This window comes from Rhinolophus sinicus, chromosome 16 (genome assembly GCF_057876585.1).
Source record: "Rhinolophus sinicus isolate RSI-liver-muscle chromosome 16, RSI-T2T, whole genome shotgun sequence".
In the NCBI taxonomy this organism is placed as follows: domain Eukaryota; kingdom Metazoa; phylum Chordata; class Mammalia; order Chiroptera; family Rhinolophidae; genus Rhinolophus; species Rhinolophus sinicus.
The window spans coordinates 116,108,681-116,133,423 of NC_142516.1; the positions used below are offsets into that span (position 1 = coordinate 116,108,681).

At 38.2% G+C, this 24,743-nt stretch overlaps 1 long non-coding RNA gene across 1 annotated transcript in view; it reads left to right on the plus strand.

Annotated features, from left to right (window-relative positions):
• The first annotated feature begins 3,714 nt into the window (after window positions 1-3,714).
• The window catches only part of LOC148755097 (uncharacterized), a 36,222-nt gene continuing 15,193 nt past the window's right edge, over window positions 3,715-24,743 (plus strand). The window contains exons 1-2 of the long non-coding RNA XR_016019369.1: window positions 3,715-3,821; window positions 5,545-5,657. This is a non-coding gene — a long non-coding RNA (uncharacterized LOC148755097). The remainder of the gene's footprint in view (window positions 3,822-5,544; window positions 5,658-24,743) is intronic.

Here is a 24,743-nt window from a genome sequence, read left to right on the forward strand (position 1 = left end):
TGACCTGGAACCAACTAGCCCTGCACTTAAAAATGGCAGCTTGGGGCAAACTGAAGGGTTTGGTGTCAGCTAATCTGTTTTCTGAGCAGTGTAGGCTGAGATTTTCATTCTTTTTTGAAGCAAAATTAAAGGACCCTGACCTAATGTGAGCTATGTCCTTCTCCATAGAGCCTAAACTTCTGTACAGTAGTCCCCCCCTTATCTGCAGGGCATACGTTCCAAGACCCCCAGTGGATGCCTGAAACCAAGGATAGTACCAAATCCCACATATACTGTGTTTTTTCTATACATACACACCTATGATCATTTAATTTATAAATTAGGCACAGTAAGAGATTAATAATAATAGAACAATTGTAACAATATATTATAACAAAAGTTATGTGAATGTGGTCTCTCTCTCTCTCTCTCTCAGTATCTTATTGTACTGTACTCACCCTTGTAATGATGTGAGATGATACAATGCCTTATTAAGTCAAGAACTTTCACCTTTTCACTTCCAGGAAGCACTGTCCGGCTTGTCTTTGGCACCTCTGAATGGCCAGCGTCACTTCTCTTACGTTTTGGAGCCATTACTAAGTAAAATAAGGGTGACTTGAACACAAGCTCTGAGATACCCCGGCAGTTGATCTGATAACCAAAACAGCTACTCACTAATGTGTAGGCAACATTACAGCGCACAGACGCTGGACAAAGGAGAGGAATCGCATCCCGGGAGGCACAGAGCAGGACCGCGCAAGATTTCATCATGCTACTCAGATCGGTGGGTAATGTAAAACTTAGGAATTGTTTATTTCTGGAATTTTCCTTTTAATATTTTTGGACTGCTGTTGACCGCAGGGAACTGAAACTGGGTAAAGCGAAACTGCAGATAAGGAAGACCACTATATTAACATCACTTCCAACTTTAGTATCCTAATCTTACAGGCCTTTCACCTTTCAAATTCCAATAATCTTACTATTAGTCTAATGATTCTTATTATGCCCTTACTTTAATATTGAATAATGATGATGGTGATAATGACAACAGCTACTTTTCAATACATGCTCACTATGTGGCAAGCCCTATGCTAATCCTATTATTACATCAATTTTTCATTATTGGAATGACCCTATGGACTAAGTATTATTCTTCCCAGTTTACAGATGACGAAACTGAGTCCCAGAGAGATTAGATAATCTATTCAAAGTCGCATAGCTAAGTAAGAAGGTAAAGGTAAGCCTGTCTATGTTGCTTTTCCATTACTTCTTCCATCACCTAGATATCAAACTCTGAAATGCCTCCCTTTTTTCCTAACACCCGCTATCCGTCTACCTTCTCCTGTCTCCTATTAAAGCTGTTCAGAAATGTCTCAAGACAAAGCCCTCCATCCACTTAACATTTACTAAATGCCCACCTTAATACTTCAGTCGTTCACAAGGATTTACTGAGAGCCTACTGTGTGTTAGGTACTGTTCTAGGTGCTGTGGATACTTCAGTAAACAACACAACAAAAATCCCTGGCTTGTGGAGCTCACGTTCTACAAGAGGCAGAAAAACAATAAACATAAGAAATAAGAAACAGAGCGATGGTTCAAAGATAATAAGTGCTAATGGAAAAATAAGAAAAGAGGAGGATAGGGGATGTAAAGCCGTATGAGTGGAGGATTGCAATTTTAAATGCTGTGGAAACATAATATTTGAGCAGACTTTTTAGGATGTGATGGTCAGTTTTATGTGTCAACTTGGCCAGGCTATAGTAGACAATTATTTACTCAAATGCTAATCTAGGTGTTTACTATGAAGGTATTTTATAGCAGTGGTTAACACTTACAATCTGTAAAGGAGACCACCCTGGATAATGTGGGTGTGCCTCATCCAATCAACTGGAAGTCCTTAAAAACAAAACTGAGGTAGGTTTCTCTCAGAACGAAGAAATTCTGCCTCGAGACTGCCACATCAGCTCCTACCCAAGAGTTTACAGCCTGACCTACAGATTTCAGACTCGCTAGCCCCACAACTGCATTCCTTGAAATAAATCTTAGTATATCATATATGTGTGTGTGCTACTATATGTATATACGGGGGTGTATACACATATAGTACACATACACATATATAGAGAGTATATGCACATACATATACATATATATACACTGATACCTATGTATGGTGTGCATGTATGTATACCCATGTACATGTGTGTATAGACACTAACATATACATATGTGTACACACACACACACACACACACACACACGCCCCTACTGGCTGTTTCTCTGGGGAGCCCTGACTGATACATGGCTAAGAGTGTTCCAGGCAGAGGGGCCATAAGAGCAAAGGCACCATGTGCTGGACAGAGTGCTAGACGTCAGGCAAACAACTGCGAACAAGATAGATGTGGCTCCTCCCGCACTCAAGTTTAGAGACAAGTCAGAGACACTGGCCTGTTACCCCGTCTGCCTTCTCCCAGATTCTCAGGCCCTTCACCTGCTCCCTTGCTTTACCTCACAGCCTTTGCTCCTACGGCCAGTTCTTTTAACTGACATTCCTAGTTGCCCTGGCCTTTCACTACACAGGTCGCATGGTTACTGTCATTACCAACTCACTTTTGGGTGATTGTGGAGTTTAAGGACACCTTCACATACTTTGAATTGCCTTTACAAAAACTGTCATGTGGGGAGGCAGAGTAAAATCATCCTTATTTTACAGATGAGGAAACTGAAACTCAAAGAGATAAACTAATCTGTATGAGATTACTTAATAAATAGCAGAGCTATGTTTCAAGCCACCATTCCATCTTTCTCAACAATACATTTAAAAAAAAGTAATTTATGGTCACCTCTAATTGCTCAACCTCCCATCCAGCACGCATACGTCAACCCATTTTACCCTGACATTCTCCACTTCTGAACTGAAACAGGTGGGGGTTATAGTCTCCTATGAATGACATATTACAAATGTATTAATTACATGTATTAAGGGTGTAATCAAGCAGTGCATTAGGCGACTTCTCATTTCCCTTGCAATATAGGCATTCCTCCAGTGTTGTCCTGAGAACACATGAGCAATCATGAGCTGGGTCATAAAATAGGGATTCCAGGCCCAACGAAAACAAAGTTACAGAACTGTAACTAGGTACAATCGTTCAAAGAAGCACGCGTGGGTTTCCAGGGTAAGACATCTGACTTGTAGCCTCCTCCAGTCTTCTAATTTCCCACTAAGTGCCCGTGAAAAAAATAAAGAAAAAAGAAAAATCCACCACTCCAATAAAACCCGGGATGTTAGCCTATCTCAAACCCTGGGAGGGGTTTCTGACAACTTCAAGGACAAGCCCACTGCAAGGACAAGAGCAAGCCCTGAACCACCGGCGCTGGGCCAGCCTGAAGGGAGGCGAAGTGAGGCCTGAAGTGAGGCCCGGTTCAGAAAAGCAACATTTGTGCACACCAAAACCTAAGCAGCTGCATATCTGCTGTAGACCTGTTACTTTTTTGTGACAGAAAAAAATAAGCTACTCGCTCCCAACAGTTTCCCAAGCGGGCCTATAAACCCCTCCCACCTTAAACTTCTGGGCAGGACGCGCGGATACACTGTTACCCAGGAAACATCACGGCAGGAAGTACGGCTGAGATGGCGGAAGCACGATGCATCCTGGGACTTGTAGTCCGCGCTCAGAATGCGCAGGCGCAGCGGTAAAGGCGGGCGCCGAACCCAAGAGCCCCACGGGGATTGTAGTTTCTCATGAATTGGATATACTGTATTAAGGGTGTCAGAAGTCAGATGGTACAGTTAGGAGACTTCTCATTTCGGACATTCATTGCTCTCAATGAATGGCTGTCGGGTAAGGAAGCTTGCTTTGGGAACGTTGTATTTCGTCCTCCATTCAACTGTAGATCTGAGATGGTTGAGATAGCCCCCAAGTGGAGAGTGGGCGAAGGACAAGCCACACAGTCTATTTTGCAAACAGGCCTATTGAACTATGAGAAAGTACTGTAGAATTAAGGAAAGGTAGCCGTCCCAAAGACTCAGAAAAAAACCCGACTTCGTATCATTCACCTCATGAATCAGAAGAACATTTTTGAAAAATTTTGGCCTCTTCAGAAAGGGTACCAAAAAAATTATGTATATGACATGTGGGCTAATGAAAGTATAGCACACAGTCTGGAAGACTATGCAGTAAAATGTTAAGATTAATTTTCTTTGAATGACGGATGACTTTTTCTTACACGTTTATGTGTTTTCTGAAGTGTTTACAAGAGGTAACCATAACTTTTTGGGATAAAATTCTTCAAGTTTGAAGAAAACTATATAGAACAATTTAACACCCTGGAATCTACCACAAAGCTTACTCATATGTACTTTAGGCCCTTCCTTCCTCCCTCCATTTCTTCCTTTCTTCTTTCCTTCCTTATTTCCCTTCCCTCCCTTCTCTCCCTCTTTCTCTCTTTCTTTCCTTCTTTTTAGTCTTTCTGTTCTGTAATATATATATATATATAATATTATATATATGTTATATAATATATATTATATTATATATACATTATATAATATATATGTATACAAACACTTTCTGTGGAGTATTTATGTATATGTCTGTGTATATATATACATATGTGTGTATTGAGTTTTTCAAATAATGGTGTCAAATGTTCCTCACTGTTCTGCATTCTGCTTTTGAGACTTATCAGAAACACAATACATGTTGTTCTAATTCATTTATTTTAATTCCTATATACTATTGCATTGTATGACAATGACACAATTTAATTATTTAATCTGATAAATGATATTTACCCTGTTAACAACTGTTTTACAGAGAATATTGTTGTGCCATTCTTAAACACATGTGCAAGAGTTTCTCTAGGGCACCTTCAAGTGAAATAGCCAGTATACATATTTTCCACTTCACCAGATGCTGCCAATTGCTCAAAAGTGGTTGAAACTCTACCAAAATTGATTGTGAATTCTCTATAATCACTATTCTTGCCAACACTGAATGTTGTAACTTCTTCAGTATCTAGCCTGATAGACTTAAAATAGTATCTGATTAGTATTTTAACTTACATTTACTTGATTTTGTCAGATATTTAAAATTTCAAAATAGTACTTTTATTCATTTTCTCCTTTTGTTCATTTATATATGGTAATTTTCTACAAAAAAACGTATTATTTGTCTAGTGGTCACCCCCCACCCCCTTCTTGGTTTCACTTCTTTCGGTTTCAGTTGCCTGTAGTCAACTGCAATCTGTAAATATTAAATGGAAAATTCCAGAAATAAACAACTCATAAGTTTTTAAATTGTGTGCCATTCTGAAAATGCATGATAAAATCTTATGTTGCCACACCGGGGACGTGATCATCCCTTGTCCAGTGTCTCCATGCTGTAGACGCTATTATATTATTAGGTTGGTGCAAAAGGAATTGCAGTTTAAAATGTTACATATAATTGCAAACACCACAATTACTTTTGCACCAACCTAATAGTAACTGCCTTGATGATCAGATCAACTCTCACATTATCTCAGAGCTTGTGTTCAAGTCACCCTTATTTTATTTAATAATAGCCCCAACATTCAAGAGTACTGATTTTGGCCATTCGAATATGCCAAAGAGAAGTTGTCAAGTGCTGCCATGAAGTGAAATGGTGCAAGTTCATCGTATCATTACAAGAACAAGGGTGAGTACAGTACAATAAGATATTTTGAGAGAGACCACATTCACATGACTTTTTATTATGGTACAGTTGACCCTTGAACATGGTTTTGAACTGCATGGGTTCATTTACACATGTATTTTTTTTTCAATAAATACAGTTACCCCTTGGATCTGCAGTTTCAAATCTGCAGATTCAATCAACCATGGATCGAAAACAGTATTTTCACATCCTCAACCACGGTTTCCCAACTGCTGATCAAAAATACTGTTTGGAAGAATCAAAAGTTATATGCAGATTTTCAACTGCACTAGGAGTCAGTGTAACGAGTATGAGGTCTCACAATTAAGTTTGCGAACTTGTTGCAATGATATCAGAGGGGTTATTCATTATGGATTTGTACCAACTGGACAAACAGTTAACCAAGTTTACTATTCAGAAGTGCTGCAAAGGCTGTGTGAAAAAGTTAGATGAAAACGAGCTGAACTTTTTGTCAACAATTCATGGCTCTTGCATCACAACAATGCACCAGCTCACACAGCACTGTCTGCAAGGGAGTTTTTAGCCAGTAAACAAATAACTGAATTGGAACACCCTCCCTACTCACCTGATCTGGCCCCCCATGACTTCTTTCTTTACCTGAAGATAAAGGAAATATTGAAAGGAACACATTTTGATGACTTTCAGGACATCAAGGGTAATATGACGACAGCTCTGATGGCCATTCCAGAAAAAGAGTTCCAAAATTACTTTGAAGGGTGGACTAGGCACTAGCGTCGGTGCATACCGTGTTTCCCCAAAAATAAGACCTAGCTGGACAAACAGCTGTAATGCGTCTTTTGGAGCGAAAAATAACAGAAGACACGGTCTTATATTATAGTAAAATAAGACCGGGTCTTATATTAATTTTCGCTCCAGAAGACGCATTAGAGTTGATTGTCCAGCTAGGTCTTATTTTCGGGGGAACACGGTAGCTTCCCAAGAGGAGTACTTCCAAGGTAACATAGTGATATTCAGCAATGAGGTATGTAGCACTTTTTCTATGATAAGTTCATTAATTGTCCGACATCATGTGTTATGGTTGATGTAAGGATAAAAGAGAACCAACACAAATGCCATGGACAGTGTTTGGTCCTTAGAGAGGGTGTCATTCAACAAATGTCAGTCCCCTTCCCACCTTTTCTTTGCTTATACTACGAAATTGGAAATACGCAGCTATAAAAAGTAGCCTTGAAAGAGACTGAATTGGAAATTTTTGTTATGAAAAAACAGGATTGGAAGGGTGTTAATTTTGTGGTTTGAGGATTTGTTGGCATATACTTGGAGCTTTGTACCTAAAGATGTTTGTAGAACTTTAATGGCTGTATGAGGACAGTTTGGCCTCTGCCATAGAATTTCCTTTCTTTATATTTGTGGACAGTTCCTTTTATAGCTCTTAAACTCTTTCTATTGTCTGACTATCCTAATAGTTACAAAACAGTGTTTCACTAGCAGATGCTACTGAAGTTCACATGCAGATTACAAACTCAAAATTTCTCTAAGATTGTGTAATGGGTTTTTTGAAGGGAAGAAGGACAAAATACTTTAAAATCTTGAAAGATACAATAGAAAAGGATTACTTGTTGCATGTGTCCATCAAACTATGTTATATTTATATACATATTTGTTTCCTGGTTTAGAGTGTAAATTATTTGAGGGAAGTGATTGTGGCATATGTTCCCTGTGCTCCTGGTGCCTATCTAAGCACAGAGTACACAGTAGGTGCTCAATAAATACTTTAAAAAATGTACTAAGAATAAATCTTGGCAGACATAAAGCTATGTATGAGTACTGTCTATTAACATGGCCAGGACCTCAAAATTCAACCCCCAACTGTTAAAATCTTACCCATCATTATTACCCTTTGTCAAGGCTCAGCCCAGGAGCAAAGTGACTTCTTCCCAGATACTCCCCTGATCCTTTCACAACCCCCACAGATAATCTTCCTCACGTTTGCGTTCTCATAGCACTTTGTACCTCTTCTTTTTGAACATTTGCCACTTTCTGCCTTATGTTATAATTTGTTCAGTGACTTAGCTATAAATTACTAACTCCTGCTTATTCATTGTTGTGTCATTCTTAAGTGTCTCACAGACAGTGGGTGCTCACCAAATGCTTCTGAAATTCACCCCTTATTGAATAGCTAAGCTCTGAAATCTTAAAGTGAAAAAAAAGTTTTAAAGTAACTTCAAAATCCTTTTGGAAATAGGCATATTCATAATAGAATGAATATAGGAAAACACTGAATGTTATATAATGGAAGGATACTACCTGGTTTTGAATCTGAGTTCCGTATTTGTTGCTGGACCATGGTCAAGTTACTTAGCCTCTCTGTGGCTGAGTTCCTTCATCTATAAAGTAGGGATAATATTAATGCCTAGCATTTACAGTTGAAGACAATATATGTAAAGGTCTTTGAAGAGAGCCTGTCACATAGTGAGCACTCAATAATTGTCATCTATTTAAGAATAATAACAATAATAATACTAAGAACTCACAATAAGATTCCTACTTCTTATCCAGCTTCTCAAAAGAATACAGACATTGAAGATGTGAAAGGAAATAATATTGATATGATTTTATAAAAATAGGTAAGAACCAATTTTTGGTAAGAACACTTAACATAAGCTCTGCCTTCTTCACAGATTTTGAAGTGTACAATATCGTATTGTTATCTATGTTGCACTATGTTGTATGACAGAGTTCTAGAGTTTATTTATCTTGCATAATTCAAACTTCCTGCCTGTTGATTTGCAACTCCTCATTTCCTTCTCCCTCCAGTCCTTGGCAACCGCTATTCTACTCTCTGCTTCTATGACAATTTTGGTAACTCTTATAAATGGAATCAAGAAGTATTTCTCCTTTTGTGACTGCCTTATTTCACTTGGCATAATGTCTTCAAGGTTCATTTATGTTGTTGCATATTACAGGATTTCCTTCTTTTAAAGGTGGAATAATGTTCCATTGATGGACACACCACATTTTCTTTATCTATTCATCTGCCGATGGGTATTTACATTGTTTCCACATCTTGGCTATTGTGAAAATCGCTGCAAGGAACATGGGAGTGCTAATATGTCTTCAAGATCCTGATTTCAATTCTTTTGGATGAATACTCAGAAGTGGGATTTCTGGCTCATATGGTAGTCTATTTTTTTTTTGAGGAACTCCATACTGTTTTTCATAGATGCATCATTTTGCATTCATACCAACAGTGTACAAGGGCTCCAATTTCTCCACATCCTCACCAAAACTTGCTGTCTTTTCTTTTTTTAAAATTAATTAATTTTTTTAATACTAGCCATCTGAACATGTATGAGGTAGTACCTGTGTCTCATTGTGGTTCCAATTTGCATTTTCCTTATAATTAGTGACCTTGAGCATTTTTTTAATATACTGGTGGGCCATTTGTATGTCATTTTTGGAGAAATGTCTACTCAAGTCTTGAGCCAATTTTTAAAATCAGGTTATTCTTTTCTTCTTTTCTTTTTTTTTTTTTTGCAGTTGAGTTATATGAGTTCCTTATGTATTTTGAAAATTAACCCCTTTGCTTATATATGGTTAGCAAATATTTTCTCCCATTAAGCAGGTTGGCTTTTCACTCTGTTACTGTTTTCTTTGCTGTGCAGAAACTTTTTAGTTTGATTTAGTCCCATTTGTCTATTTTTGCTTTTGTTGCCTATGCTTTTGGTGTCATTTTCAAGAAATCATTGCCAAGACCAATGTCATAAAGATTTTCCCCTGTTTTTTTATAGGAGTTTTACAATTTCAGTTTTTACATTTAAGTCTTTAATCCACTTTGAGTTGATTTTTGTATATGGTGCAAGATATGGGTCCAATCTACGATGTGTATTTTTACATTGCTAAGCTGATTCTTTCTCTTTGCCATTCAATTTCTGTGGTCTCCACTTCAACCCTACGAGTCCCCCCTTTTTCTTTTCTTCTAAAATTTCTTCTCCTAAGATTCATCTTTGGTGAAAACAAGTCCCATTTCGCTCTGCTTTGCTTCCCACATTCCTTACTGTCCCAGATATGCATTGTTTCTGGTGCTCTCCTGCCCCGTCTTCAGCCAGCATGAGTCAACAGGGAAAGTGCCGCAAGTAACATTCTGACATTCAACCCTTGGGTACTAATTCTCCTGCTTTTAGTCATTCATACTGTTTGGTTCAGAGAAATGTTTAGTCAAGTGTCTTCTAATTGCTGACCTAGACAATATCCCTAGATTTTCAAAGATAATATAAAGTTTATTTTAGTAACAACCATAAATCATTACAGAAGCTAATGAACTTGGGAATTCTATGAAATCCTCTAAGCATATAAAGTCTGTTTTCCAAGGTTCTTTTTTCTTAGTTCGAGGTCACAAAAATTGGAACATGGTGAAACATGACATGTAGCCTACATCTGCCTTATGTCTAAATAATTATGAGTTCTAAATCAAGCTAACAAATTGTTAATTTAAATGCGTTCTATTCTAACTTTACAAAGGCTGTGGTTGAATGTAGAATTCTCAGATTCCTTGGTACAGGAATGTGGTGACAGAAAGAAAGCTGGCCCTGACCCTGGGCCAACCCTCCCCACTTTTACCCTGGCTCTGTTCTGGACTTGAATAGCCTTACATCCCGTGGTATGGATTCCTGAAGTCCCATCCAAACTCTATCCATACATCTTTGCCTGCTTCAGACAGCAGCACCTTGTGTACCATTTGAGTAAGCAGAGTCTGCCCTTTGAAAATGGACCCAAGGAAGAAGCCATGCTGGCTTGAAGCCATTTGGGCAGGGATCCTGAGTACCCAGAGTGTGGTCTAGAAGAGAGGGTGCAAGCTCGGGGTAGGAAAGGGCATAATCCGGGGAAGGCCAAAGCACAGGATCCAGGCAAGGGTCCTCTGGCCCAAGTCAACTGCTCAACTCAACGTGCATTCGCGTCCTCTCAGTCCACCTTTCATTTCATTCTCGGCCACAGTGGACAGTTCCATTGAAGTGTAGACTTTCCTTGTGCTGCCAGCATCCTACCTCAAGCTCAAGCTCAATTTTCTGCCCAGAGTATCTCCAACACTGTAGTTTTCCTGCATACAAATGCAGCCCAGAAATACCTGAAAGTTAATAGCCTCAGAGGAAGCCTCAACCTATACAGGACAGGAGCAGGTGGGCAAATGCTCAAGCCTCCCATTGTTTCATGTACATAATTCTGGAAAGCTTCCTATGAGCTTCTTTTGAGATCCTGGTAGAAACAAGCCCACTGCTCATAACAGCAACCTCAGTAACACACCTTTACCTTGGCTTTCCTCCTTCCCTGTCTCATTCTCCCTGCTCTCTCACTCTTGCTTCCTGGAATCACTTCCCAAATAAACCACCCATCCCCAAGTCTTGACCTCAGGCACTGTGTTTAGGGGTGCTCCAAAGAATAAAGGGACAAAAGAATAAAAGGACAAATACGGGAAATAAGCCCCTTCCAAGTACAACCATATTATCAGCACAATCTCACTGGTTTCTTTCATCAAGTCATACAAAGACTTTTCCTGAGGTGAAAGTATTCTCCGCACATTTGTATTATAACCTAAATTCTTATTAAAGAAATTTGGTTTCTTTGTTTGCTTTACTTTGAGGGGGTGGTTCCTTTGCTCTGTCCTCTATTTTAATGTCTAAATAATTTTTATGAAACCCCCCTTTCCTGGTTAAAATTTCCTGAACTGATTGTGGCCTGTTGTGAAGAAGGGTAGAGAAAACTGCTCATGGAAAATGAACAAGGAAGGGAAGTAGCCCAGAAGCAAAAGACTGTTACTGATTTTGAAATCAAAGATTATAGTGAACAAGAGAAAGTGCAAATAGACTCTTTTCATAACTGACCATTGGCTGAGAACTGCGAATGCCAGATTTTCCTAGATGATCCCCATTTCAAATTTTTGACATGAAATTCATAACAGATCCCTTTGGTCAGACCGTTTTCCAGATTTAAGCTTCAGAAAACAGGATCACAGACCGTCCGTAGCCATGGCCAAGCCAGGGCCACTTTCTGTCCTCTGGGCACCTTGTCCAGAACCAGGCCTCCTGCAGGCCTCATGGCTGCCTGGTCCTGGATGCCTGTGGGAAGAAGCTGTTTGGCAAGGCCAACAAACACCACTTCTTACGCAGCCTGGCTGTGTCAGGGCACCCCACTGCAGGAAGATCCTCCGGGCTGACTTGCTACTAGCCTTGGAGCCACCTTACTCTGCACCAGCTTTTACTACCAGGCTGAGTGGAGACCCCAGTGCCAGACTTTGGCCCCTGTGGGAGGGAGCCTGCTATTCCTGGGCGGCCTAACTTGGCTCTTTGAGCTTCCTTGTGTTTAATTTCTGAGGAATTTTTTGAGAGTTGAAGGAGGCAGAAGATTAAAAGAGAAAGGAAATTTTTTAAAGAAAGGAAGGAAGGAAGGAAGAAAGGAAAGGAGGAGGGGAGGAAGAAAGGAAGCAAAGAGGGTCACCTTGCAATAAGAGGCCTGATGAGGGCCACGGGGCTCGCCTCCCTCACATCCTGATTCCGCCCTGAGGCTTCCGCCGCTCTGACCTGAAGGTGAACCTGGCCATCTTCTATTTGTCTCCGTGCTTGGAAAACCAAAATTGTGATGGGTGGCAGAGAGAGAGGATCAGCCTGGGAGCATTCATTTTAGAGCGGGAAGGAACTTTTGACCGATCCCCCACTTAACAGATGAGACTCTGCTGTAGGATTACAGCCTAAGATAATGCATGGGGGGTTTTTCTATAGATTTGGGAAAATTGATCCTAAAACCCCAACTGGTTGCTATTTAATAATGTTTTCTACAAGCAAGGGGGTTATTTCATGCTGTAAACTGGTGTGGAGGGCTCCTCCTAGGTGCAAACGGCTGGAGTGCATTTCATCATCTGTGCTGACCCCCAGTGGTGGGGGTAAGAGGCACATGCCAGGGGAATGCGTTAGTGCATCCAGGAAACAGTCATTTACAGACAGCAGAGTAGACAATTAACCCTTTTTCAAATCAATTCTATAATACCTTGTAAGTTTGGGCCTTCTCTTCAGAAATTAGAATGTCATCCCTATAGTTATGAATAAATATCTTTTATACACAAGCACTGCAAAATCAAATATTCACCTCCAGATACAAGGATGTGGAAAATGTTTTAAATATTCCAAGTATTATTTAGCAAACATTTATTGAAATGAACCACGATCCAGGCACTGTTCTAGGCCCGTGGGATAGATAGATCTATAATACAGAGCCTTTGGCTGGAGGAACTCACAGTTCTTGCTCTGGAATGAACAATCAACAAATCACCGCATTCATTACGATGTGCACTATAATAAATGGTATAATGATCTATTCTTTTTTCGTATTTTCCTCTCGACAACAGTAATTCAACAAAATGTAAATGGAGGAATATAGGGATACTGTCTCCTCTTCCCTAACATCCAACACAAACCTTTCATACCTCCTCCAGTCTCTTCTCTTAAGACGCAAACACTCCAAGAAGTATGATGTGTTTATCAAATCTACTCTCCCTTGCCTGAGGTCAACCTGAGGTCGCAGGATGCAATTTTCACCAGATAATTTTGCTCATCTTCCATAAACCTTTAAATTGAGTTTGTGAAAGCCTTTGAAGACAAAACAGAACAAACAACAACAAAACACTTCCCTATTATTCACATTTTAAGAAATACCTATTAACCTCATCACTTTGTTTTGTCAATATTGGTGTAGAAACTACAAATTGGCTTTTTACACCAATATTATTAACAACATCAAACATCAGAGATACCAGAGAAGAAAAAAAATAATTTGGTAACTATAAGATTGTCAGAACAAAATAATAGAAAAGGCAAACTTCTAAAACATGCCAAATTACTACTTAAATAGAAAATGGTTGGAAGTATGGTAGTAAAGCAAACAACAACAACAAAAAATTAGCAAACAGTATTGTGAAAAGAAAATAAATGTAGTGACCCGAGCTTTGGATGTTTTCGTCACATAAGATGGAACAGAGGCACTAGCCATTGATCTGAATATGTTAACAAATTTCAGCAGAAGGTGAACTGAAATACATTCATCCTTAATAGGTAAACAAAAGGAATAATGCTTTATATTTGGGCAACTTTGGTTAAAAGGATGTAAGCAATTTTGAGCCATTAAAAAATAATTGAAACTAAGAAAGGACCAAAAATGATAGTTTTCACTTGGAAAGAAAATGTTAGATTTTCGGGTAAAGATGACTGAAGTTGGATCATAGGATCTACCGTGTTTCCCCGAAAATAAGACCTAGCTGGACCATCAGCTCTAATGCATCTTTTGGAGCAAAAATTATGTAAGACCTGGTCTTATTTTACTATAAATAAGTACTTATTTTACTATATTTTACTTATTTTATTATAAGACCGGGTCTTATATAATATAAAAAGACCGGATCTTATATAATATAAAAGACGCATTAGAACTGATGGTTTGGCTAGGTCTTATTTTGGGGGAAACACAGTACATACCTCCCTCAATATCTAATAACATAAACTACCTGAAGAGAAAGGCATAATTCCCCTGGAGTAACAAAACATAGAAAAGCATATAATGTCAGGGTATAAACTTGAGAAGGAGATGACAGCTAGTGAAAGAAAAAGTTTTGACAAGGCTCTGCCAGGTGTCAAACCCAGTCTTACCAACAAAATTAGTCCAGAGCCATTGGGCAGTACAAGTGCAAGTGCAGAATCTAAAACCACAAAACCATAAGGAACTCCAAAAATATTTGCGATTTCTTTCAAAATGAAAAAATAAAATAAAATAAAAATTTCAATGCTGTATTACTAAAATTCCTTCAAATTTATTTTTACAGAAGAATTACATTTAATGTGAAATATGTGGTCACTTTAATATGTTTGATATGATAAAGAACAAGAGTGTCTCCAAAAATGAGTGTTTATGATCTACCATAATTTCTAAATGACTGCTAATAAGCCCCATATTGAAGAGAAGGGGACTGAGGAAATAGCTTTATGTTGTCATGGAGTGAAAACATAATTCCTCTAAAGGTCAGCACTGATTTCAGTTTCACTTCAGTTATTTTTTAATGTTAAAAATTAAAAATTTAATGGATGGGCTCAACAATAGAATGGAAATGACAGAAGATAAAGCAGTGAACTTAAGAACAGTGAATTGAAATTACTCATCTTGAACAGCAGAGAAAAAATAGATTAGAAAAATAGATTAGCACTTCAGGGACCTGTGAGACAATAACAAAAATTATAATATTTGTATCATTGGAGCCCCAGGAAAGAAGAAAGATGGGCAACTGAAAAAGCATCTGAAGAAATAATGACTGAAAACTCAACCAAATTTGCTTAAAGATATAAACCTATAAATGAATGCCAAGTCAAAGAAAACCGTGCCAAGAAACACTATAGTTAGACTTCTGAAAACTGAAGGCAATGAAAAACATCTTAAAAACAATCAGAGAAACTCATTGTCTATAGGGGAATACCAATTCAAATAACAGATTACTCATCTGAAACCATGGAAATGACACAACATTTTTCAAGTCCTGAAAGAGAAGAATAGGCAATAGTGAATTCTGTGTCCAGAGAAACTATCCTCAGATTAGAAATAAAACTAAGAGAATTTGTCACTAGCATACCTATCCTTAAAGAATGGCAAAAAGAAGCCTCTAAATATAAATGAAATGATAATAAAAGAGGGCTCGGAAGTTTAAAAAGAAAAGAATAATGGGGTGAGTAACGAGATAAATATGAGGGGTGCCAAAAAAAGTATACACATTTCAAGAAAGGAAAAAAATATTAAAATTGTAATACTCAATATAAACAGATTACAAAAGATGAATACAAGTCATGTTTGACTTCTGCAATTACAAGAGGTGCTCAGAGTGGTTACCATCAGCGTCCACACACTTCTGATTATGGAGAACTACTGCTTGAGCAACATTGACCATCTCTTAAAATGTGTATACATTTTTTAGCACCTTCTGTATACTAAACTATCCTTCTTTCATGAGTTTCTGAAATCATATTTGATTTGATGGTTGAAGCAAAAATTCTAACAGCATCTGTTTGATGTTCAATATATGTAGAGGAAATACTTGAAACAACTACAGTTTTAAAGTAGGAAAGTAAAAGGACCTAAATGGAAGTAAGTTTTCATTACAGACAATCCCCAAGATTTTAAAAAGAAGAAAAGGAAACATGATCCAACTACATGTTATCTATAAGAAACTCACTTCAAACACAACCACATAGGTAGGTTGAAAGTAAGACAATGAGAAAAGATATATCATGTTAACATTAACAATAACAGATAGAGTAGATTTCAGAGAAAAAAAATTAAAAAGGATAAGAGGCACATTATATAATGATTTTTTAAAAACCACCAAGAAGATATAGAGAGACCAAATATGTATGCATGAAACAATAGAGCTTCAAAATTCAAATAACTGCAAATGTAAAACTTTTCATCAAAATTAGCATTATAGTGATCCCATTTATTCAGAATTATTTCAGTCTATTCCTCTGTCCGTTATATATCTTTTCACCTTTCTATTTATCTGTATATGTGCCCAGAGGGGTGAACGGCAGGTATTTTCCTATATTAATGATGGTTTCTAGGTTATGGGGTTGGGAATGGTTTTTCACCATTTTCTTTGTCTTTGCTTTATTGGCTGACTTTTTTAGATGAGCGTTTCTTATAACAGTACAGTCATAAAAATAAGTAAATTAAAATAATGTATAAATTAATGAGTAATTGGCATTCCAATTTAGATTCAAATTAGATTTTGGAATAGTATGTCACAGAAAGCAGATGTGCTCAACTTATATTAACTCTGCATTTGCCTGTGGTTTAGTTTAAGTAATTCGCTATGTAAAGGGAAATAAATCCAACCAGATTTTAAGTATACAGAGGGTGCCAAAAAAATGTGTACACATTTTAAGGAAGGAAAAAACTGTATTCAAATTGTAATGCAATGATTGACGCTAGCATTCTTTTGATTAATGCCATGTTTTGAGCGAATGTCATACTACACATTGCTACCATAATTTAATTCAACTTCGAAAAGTAATACATAGATAACATCTCTTAAAATGTATACATTTTTTTGGCACCAGCAGTATATAAATGCTTATTTGCTGATTTAATTACAATGAGATAGAGTCAACTCCTCATCTGAATAAAGCACAACATTTTGATCTGAGTTCTGGGGTACCACGTACTATAGATATGTGGAGTTGACTGATGCTCTCAGCCATCGGGAGGAAGGTTCATTGGGGCCTGGAGTGCTGGAGCTCCCGACCCACTCAGCTCTGGCCACAAGCACTGTTGTCCATTTACCTCCATCTGCTATAGAAATATTATTTTCTGTGCATGCTGTGAAGCAAAATTTTTTTTTTAAGGAGCTGGGAGATTTGTTACACCCTTATGTGTAAGTCATGTTGATAAAGGAAGATGGAATTTCTTCTGGATTAATTAAGAAATTTCACTAATACTTATGCGAATTTAAATATTATTTAAATTGGGCAACAGATTATTATTATTTAAACAGGGCAACAGATTATTAAGTAAAACCACCAATTAGAATTGCAGAATCATAGGGGCTATAGGTTACAGTTCATAGAACATAGCAATAATCTTTTACATCTATGTGACTTAAGAGACTCCATAGTTAAGCATAAGTTAAAACAAGATTAATTAATACCATTGTGAATACTTTCAATTTACCAATTTATCAGAACTAGCTTTATGATTCATTCAGCAGAGTTTCTGCTTTTGTGCAATAGAAAGATAAGGGAAACTATTTTATTTTTATATGTCTAAGATTATTTTTCACTGGCATTATTCTCAAGGAATAAGTATGGTAGTTTCAGATAGCACCAAGAGAAAAAGCAGGCTTGAGAAGATTAGATATTAAAATATGGAAAAGGAGAAGAGCCAAGAACATTCAAGACACTATTAAAGAAGAAGGAGGGGAGATTCACCCTACCAAAGATTAGAACTTTTATGAAGCTATTTTATGAGTGATTAAGACAGTGTGGTATTGCCACAAAGATAAACAAACCAACCAATGAAACTGGCCCATGAAGGCCCCAAACAGACCTCCACATAGTTAATTTTTGAGACGTGATATAGATGGCATGGCAGATCAGCAAGGAAAGAAGGGACTTGTCAATAAATAGAACTAGAAAATAAAAAGGTTATTGGTATAGGGAAAAACAAAATTGTATCCCTACCTCACTCTATAACCAAAAATTAATTCCAGATTGATCAAGGATTTAAATGTCAGAAGCAAAAGTTTAAAATGTTTAGTAGAAAATAGCAGGTGAATGAGACATAAAAAGACATTTAACCATAACAAGAAATTAGTTTTTTTTATTAGTTTCAGGTGCACAAAACAAAGTAATACTTAGATGTTTATCATTTATATCCCTCACACTGTGTCAACCGCCCTCCCCCATCCACTATCCCTCTGACATCGCACACAGCCATTACATTTCCATTGTCTCTATTCCTAATGCTGTACTCCGCTTCTTGTAAGTATTAAAATTTTTAATTATAGCAAATTAAGAACTTCTTTCCTTAAAAAGTGAAAAGACAAACTATAAACTGGAAAAAGATATTTGCAACTATAAAACCTACAAAGAGTTAATATCACACCACAACAGTATAAGGAGCTCCTATGAATTTACAAAAAATGACAACCCAATAGAAAATTGGCCAAAGACATTAAGAGAGATTTCACTGGAGAGAAAATATATGGCCAATAAACATAAAAATTTGTTAAACCTTAGTAATCAGGAAAAAGGATAATGAGACGTTTTGCATCTATTCTATTGGCAAATATTAAGTAGTTTTACAACACCAAATATGGAGAGATTGTGGATCAAAAACATCACCTATTTATTATTTGGTGAGAGTTTAAATTAGAATCACAATCTGGATTATCTCATGAAATTGAGCATTCTCGTATTTATGGCAGAGTGATTACTATAAGCGGTAGTAAAACTCTTGCCCATGTGCAACAGAAGCCAAAAAACAAACAAAAAAGCTCAGTACCATTCATAATAGCAAAAATCTAGAAATAAACCAAATATTCATTGATATGAGAATGGGTAAATTAACAGGAAAATGGATAAATAAATTAAAAAAAAAAACACTAAACAATATGTTGCTTAGGCAGTCATGTATATGTGATAAAACACCTTTAAAAAGGGAACTATACACATAAATTCAGGATAGTAGTTACCCCCAGGCTCAGGAGGTGTTGTAATCCTTGGGTTGCGTGGCGGGTTCACAGGTGATACTATATTACTCAAATATATTCAAACATATTACATAGGATGAACTACGAAACAAGGGGTGCTATAAACCAAGGATTATGATTGATCCTTTTGTGTACTTCAAATCATTTTAAAAAGGGAGAAAAGTGAAACAACAGAAGAGAATTTTTCACAAGTGGAATATAGGGCGTCTTGTAATTTTCCAATTCTCTTTGTAGCCTCTTTAGCGATGTTTTATTGTAAATTTGATTCTTCATAACATTTCTTACCTTTGGTTCTTTAGATTTCGCTTCCAAGTCTATTCTTAATATATAGTGTTCACTGTTTGTTAGAATCCAGGTGAGAAAGTTCAGAATACATTCATTTAAGAACTGAGTTTCTGCAGCATGTTATAAGTATTCATGTTTCATGTAAACTGTTGTGTCCTTTCCAGTTGTAACTGTCCTCTAGAAACAAGGTGGCATGATACTCTACAAGTGTTGGGGTTGATTTTTTAATGTAGCCTAGGCTAGGATTAAATCCTGCTGTCTAACAACACAGATTCATCATTGGCTAACACAGTAATCTCTCATTTGCTAGTTATGTTACCCAACAGCCAGAGCTAACAGAGACAAACACTGAACATCGAGAACTGCAGTAAATATTGGCTGTTTTGATGAATGGCGCTACCCAGAACGGGAAGCTGATGCTCAAAAGCCTGAACTTCCTGATGGTGTGTAGATTACAGGTTATATAGGGCAAAAATCACAAGACCCCGTGGGTTCGGGGATCTGGGTTGTGCTGGGAGCTGATTGGTCTGAGGTGAGGTAAGAATAATCATTTCTTCAGGTCTTGAGGACAGTTCTGAGGTCTGTTCTGGTGTCCCTCTGGCTGGTTTTATGGGCAAGCAGCTAGAAGGTCGTTCCACCTGAGGACTCAGGAGCAGAAACATAACTTAGGTCAAGATGTCATCCTCAGCCTGCCAGAGGTCCGGACCTCGTGACCATTAGTCAGGGCCAGGCTACTGTCTTCTGCTCCTTCCGAGGTTGCTGATTATCCAGGGGGAAAGGCCAGGTCTGTGTGTGTGTGTGTGTGTGTGTGTGTGTGTGTGTGTGTGTGTGTGATTTCTAGAGCTAGGATATAAAGCTACATTTAATCAAAGTCATAAGGACTCTCAGTTTCACTTATCTCTGTATTTTTCCACTGAGTTGGAAAGGGATAGTATGACTCTGTGAAGTTAGACTCGTGTGTTACCCGTAACATTTGGGGAGCTTTGTTTTTTTAACGTTTCGCTGCTTAACTGTCACACATCGCATCTCAGGTGAAAGGCTCTAGTATGAGGACTTTCCCTTAGTACCTTGTAGCACATGAGCGCAGACCCACCATTTAGAAGTATTTAGAACAGGGGTGTCAACACTGCGGCCTGGGGGCCAACTTGCGTCTGCAATCCATTGTTAATTGGCCCGCAGCAAATTCCAAAAATATATTGTTTACTTAAATAAACCAGGTGAGGCAATACGTACTTCACCTCGAGTGAGTGGCCCGGCTGTGTGTGTATTTTACTGCATATGGCCCTTGGTAAAAAACACAGAAAAAAGTTTGGACACCCCTGATTTAGAGGTGTATCAGTGTGACAGACAAAGGAAGAAATTGGCATCTTTTAGTTCCTGAAGATAAGCCCAGAGTGACAGTAACTAGGCCAAGGCATGGCCTTTACCTTCCTGTCATGACTCCTTGACCAGACCAGAAAGTTCAGGTGGAGAAGTTCAGCAAAATAGCAAATATCATGGTGTGTGATCACCGTCCGTACGTGGATAAAGGCCATGGTGACTAGAACTGTCTTCTTGTTGACAACAGGTCCATTGAAATGTGTCTCCTTGTAGATTTTCTTGAGTCTTTCCAAATGTATCAGGATGAACATACTTAAGGTTCAGGAAGATTGTTGGACAACATAGGAACACAGATTGGATTTTGCTCCTTGGCAGGCCTAAGCTAGAGTAGCTAGGTCCTTAGATCATGCTTGGGACCCATCCTGATGTCACTACTGATTTGGAACTTGGTCGAGATGGGTTGCTAGTCCCTTGTCGAGGGAGAAAAAGAGACACGAATAGCAAAAAGTTATAAAATGAGAGGGACTACTCGTTGTGGGAGATGGGGGGGGTTAAGAAATAAGAACTTAGTACTTGACTGCCATATTAGTTAGTGGGGCTTGATGAAACCCCTTCCAGTGAGGTTTCAGCAGTGTGAAAACTGAGGAACCCAATGTGATTTCATGACCGCTCAGATCAATTGGCAGAGTCACATGGCGAGAGTGCCCAACTTTTATACTATAGATTTCATGTTCATAAGAGCCAGTTTTAACACATATTGTGGCCAGGTTATTTTTCAAAATGCCATTTTGATATTTCACTACTCCTGTTGGGTCTGGATGATGTGGGTCGTGCAGGCATTGTTGGTATTACACTGCCTTAAAAAGAGTCCACTCATTCTTCAAGGGCAGGATATTTGAAACATTGGAATAACGTCTTTTACAACATTTGCTGGCTGATATTTACATATGAGTTACTTCTACCCGTTCTGAAAAGGTACAGTTACTAAGGCATAAATCTACAGGAATAACATTTTATTTTGAATAGACTAAGTCTAAGTTATCACAAATATCCTTCAAAGAGAAGGATGAGCTGCCTTCTTTGTCTTTAGTTTTTCTCATTTTATGGGCCTGAAAAATAGGGCAACGCTTACAGTCCTGTTGATCTACACTGGCAAAATTGTGGAGCATGTCACTGACGTCCAATTAGTCCAGAATTCCTTCTTTGTTCCTGTGGATCAGGCCATGAGTGAAGTTAGTAGGAAATGGAAATAAATCCTTTGGAAATACCAAGGGACCATCTAGGGCGTGCCAAAGATAATTTGGGTACTAAGTCATCCTGACTGTTTGCTAAGTATTTCCCTCCACCCCTGAATTTCGGGTTGTCAGAAAAGATTATTTTTCAAAAATCAAGAGTCCACTCTGAGACTGAGGAATGGCAGAGATCTGTATTAGAAACCTAGCAACATAATAGTCACAGAAGACAGTGAGGCACCTGCTGATTTTATAATCATCATTAGACATGAATTACCCTAAAGCATAGTCAGCGCCACTGAAAGTGTTAACAGTTTACTATTATTATTGTTAATATTATTATTATTTAAAAGAAGAAACCATAGTCACTTGAGGAAGAACAAATCCTGCTGCGTGGGGTGCCGGTGGAGGTGGGGCCTCGGTTTTCCTCATGGTGTTTGGCTTCAGTGGGGTGGTTATTGTCTAAAAGTTCTCTGTCTTCCTAGGCTGCCCCTTTCCTGGTCGTCTGGCTAGAGAGCAGGCTTCTTGGGTGGCTCTGTTTATTTTGTTGGTCTGCACCCATTGGAGTTTCTGGATTGCTGGCCTCTCCAGTATTCGATCCAGGATATATGAGACAAAAAGAAAACCCAGGGAACCCACTGCCATGTCACTCCTGGGTTCTGAGTTCACTCCCCAGTCTTCCTTCCTCTACCCACTTTCAGGGTCTTCAAGTATTTGCTTTATAATGTCCAGGCTTTTTAGCTATTCTTGGTAGGAGGAATAGGGAGAAGTACATCTACTCCATCTTGGTCTGTATAGTATTTTTATATCAATTAAATAGGAACTCCATTGGAATTGAGAAACACAGAATAAATTTCAGATGTCTCCAGAGACATACAGAGTGATCTAGATCAAAGTTTTCTCCAGAGGAAGCCCTGCGCCTGGATCATTTTTAAAAAATTAAACTTTATTTGGTTTAACAGTCACACAATCACAAATATTTTACATACAATTGAATGCATTCATTTCAAAACTAGTTTGATGAGTTTTGACAAATGTATACACCTGTGTAGCCACCATCACCATCACGATAGCAAATATTTTCACTACCCTCCAAATCTTCCTTGTGCCCCTTTTCAGTTGACAGAGCCCTGATCCCCACTTCATGCAAGTACCGATATTATTTCTCTCACTGTGGCTTAGAAGTATGTTCTAATCCTCTATCTAAATGCAATCATATAGTATGTACTCTTTTTTTTTTTTTTTTTTTTTTTTTTTTTTTTAATTAGTTTCAGGTGCACAAGACAAAGCAAAACTTAGACATTTATCATTTATATCCCTCACACTGTGTGACCCCCCCTCCCCCCATCCACTATCCCTCTGTACGTTCCCAAAACCTCTCACCTTCCCCTTATCCCCACCCCCCCGCCCCTCTATAGTATGTACTCTTGTGCCTGGCTTCTTTCACTTCACAAGATGCTTATATGTTTCATCCATGTTGTGTGTATCAGTAGCTTGTTCCTTCTTATTGGTGACTGCTATTCCATTGTATGATTGTACCTCAATTTGTGCATGCATTCTCCTCTTGATGGACATTGTGTTGTTCCCAGTTTAATTCATTATGAATAAAGGTGCTGTAAACATTCATGTCCAAGTCTTCTGGTGGACATATATTTTCATTCCTCTTCAATAAACCCTTAGGGGTAGAATGACCAGTTCATACAGTAAGTGTATATTTAACTTGATAAGAAACTGACAAGCTGATTTTGCAAATAGCTGTCTAATTGTGCATTCCCAGCAGCAATGCACGAGGATTCTGATGACTTCATAGGCTTGGGCTCTGGCTCTGGTCCCTGCCCCGGGCACTGGTGCGGATCCCTCCCAAGCTGGGCTGGTTTCAGTGCTGGGCTGAGCCAATAGCACTTCTTAGGAAAACCAGCCCATTTCCGCTCTTTTCAATCCCCTTGCACTGGAGGGCAGGGTCAGGAGAGACTCTGGGATCTTCCCTCGCACACACCCAGAACCACTCTTCCCATTTGATTTTTGAATTCTGGATTTTGAATCCAACAATTCTGTTTCAAGCCTAACCTGTCTTTGTCAGCATAGGGGATCCTTCTTTAAGGGAAAAAACTAACACTGCCGGGTGTCATTAAGAAGTTTAGCCTGAAAGAGAAGTAAACATTATTTGGAGGGGTGAGGGTTGTAGAGACCAGTAGACCAGTCAGGTATCAGTAACCTGGGCAGGGGGTAACAAACAAGAGAATTTTGTAGCTGTTTTAATCCTAATAGACTTTGAAAGACTTGTAAATTATTTACTTTCACAATGTGGTTTGTCTCATGGAGCTTATTAATATTAATACAATTTTTTTTCATTGCAAATGAGGAAAAGGCTTTATGCAAAAGAAGTATTCTTCAATTAAATCCGTTAATTCAATTTCAGTTAATTTGAAAATAATTTTTACTAATCTCTTTCTCTTTACAGTCATGTAGGAAATTAAATTTTATCTGGAAAATACCTCGACCCATTTAACACTGGGTAGTATTTTTTCCATTTTCTAGTTGTCAGCTACTCATTAGACCACCTGTTAGGAATCCTACTCAATTAATACTTCTCTCCTTTGACAGCCAGGCCCAACCAGACCATGAAAATTTTGGTCAACACAAACTCTGGTTCACTGCAAGAGGCCCAGAGTAGGGGGCCAGATGAGTTTGATTCTAAGCCTCAGTTTCCCCATATTTAGATTAAGAGTATTTCTAAAATTAGATCTCAGGCCACACGTGACCTGTATTCCTCTGGATGCACATTACAATGTTAAGATGTCTGTAGGACAGACAGAGGGAAAAGGGTCCTGAGACGGTAAGAGATGCTTACTCCAGGACAATATTCTTTTAGGGTGTGGTATCTATCATTTTTGCAATAATTCTGTAGAATATGTTAATCAAGCAAGATAAAAAACCACCTGGTCAATTTCCAAATGAATCAAGAGCTGACTCACAAGG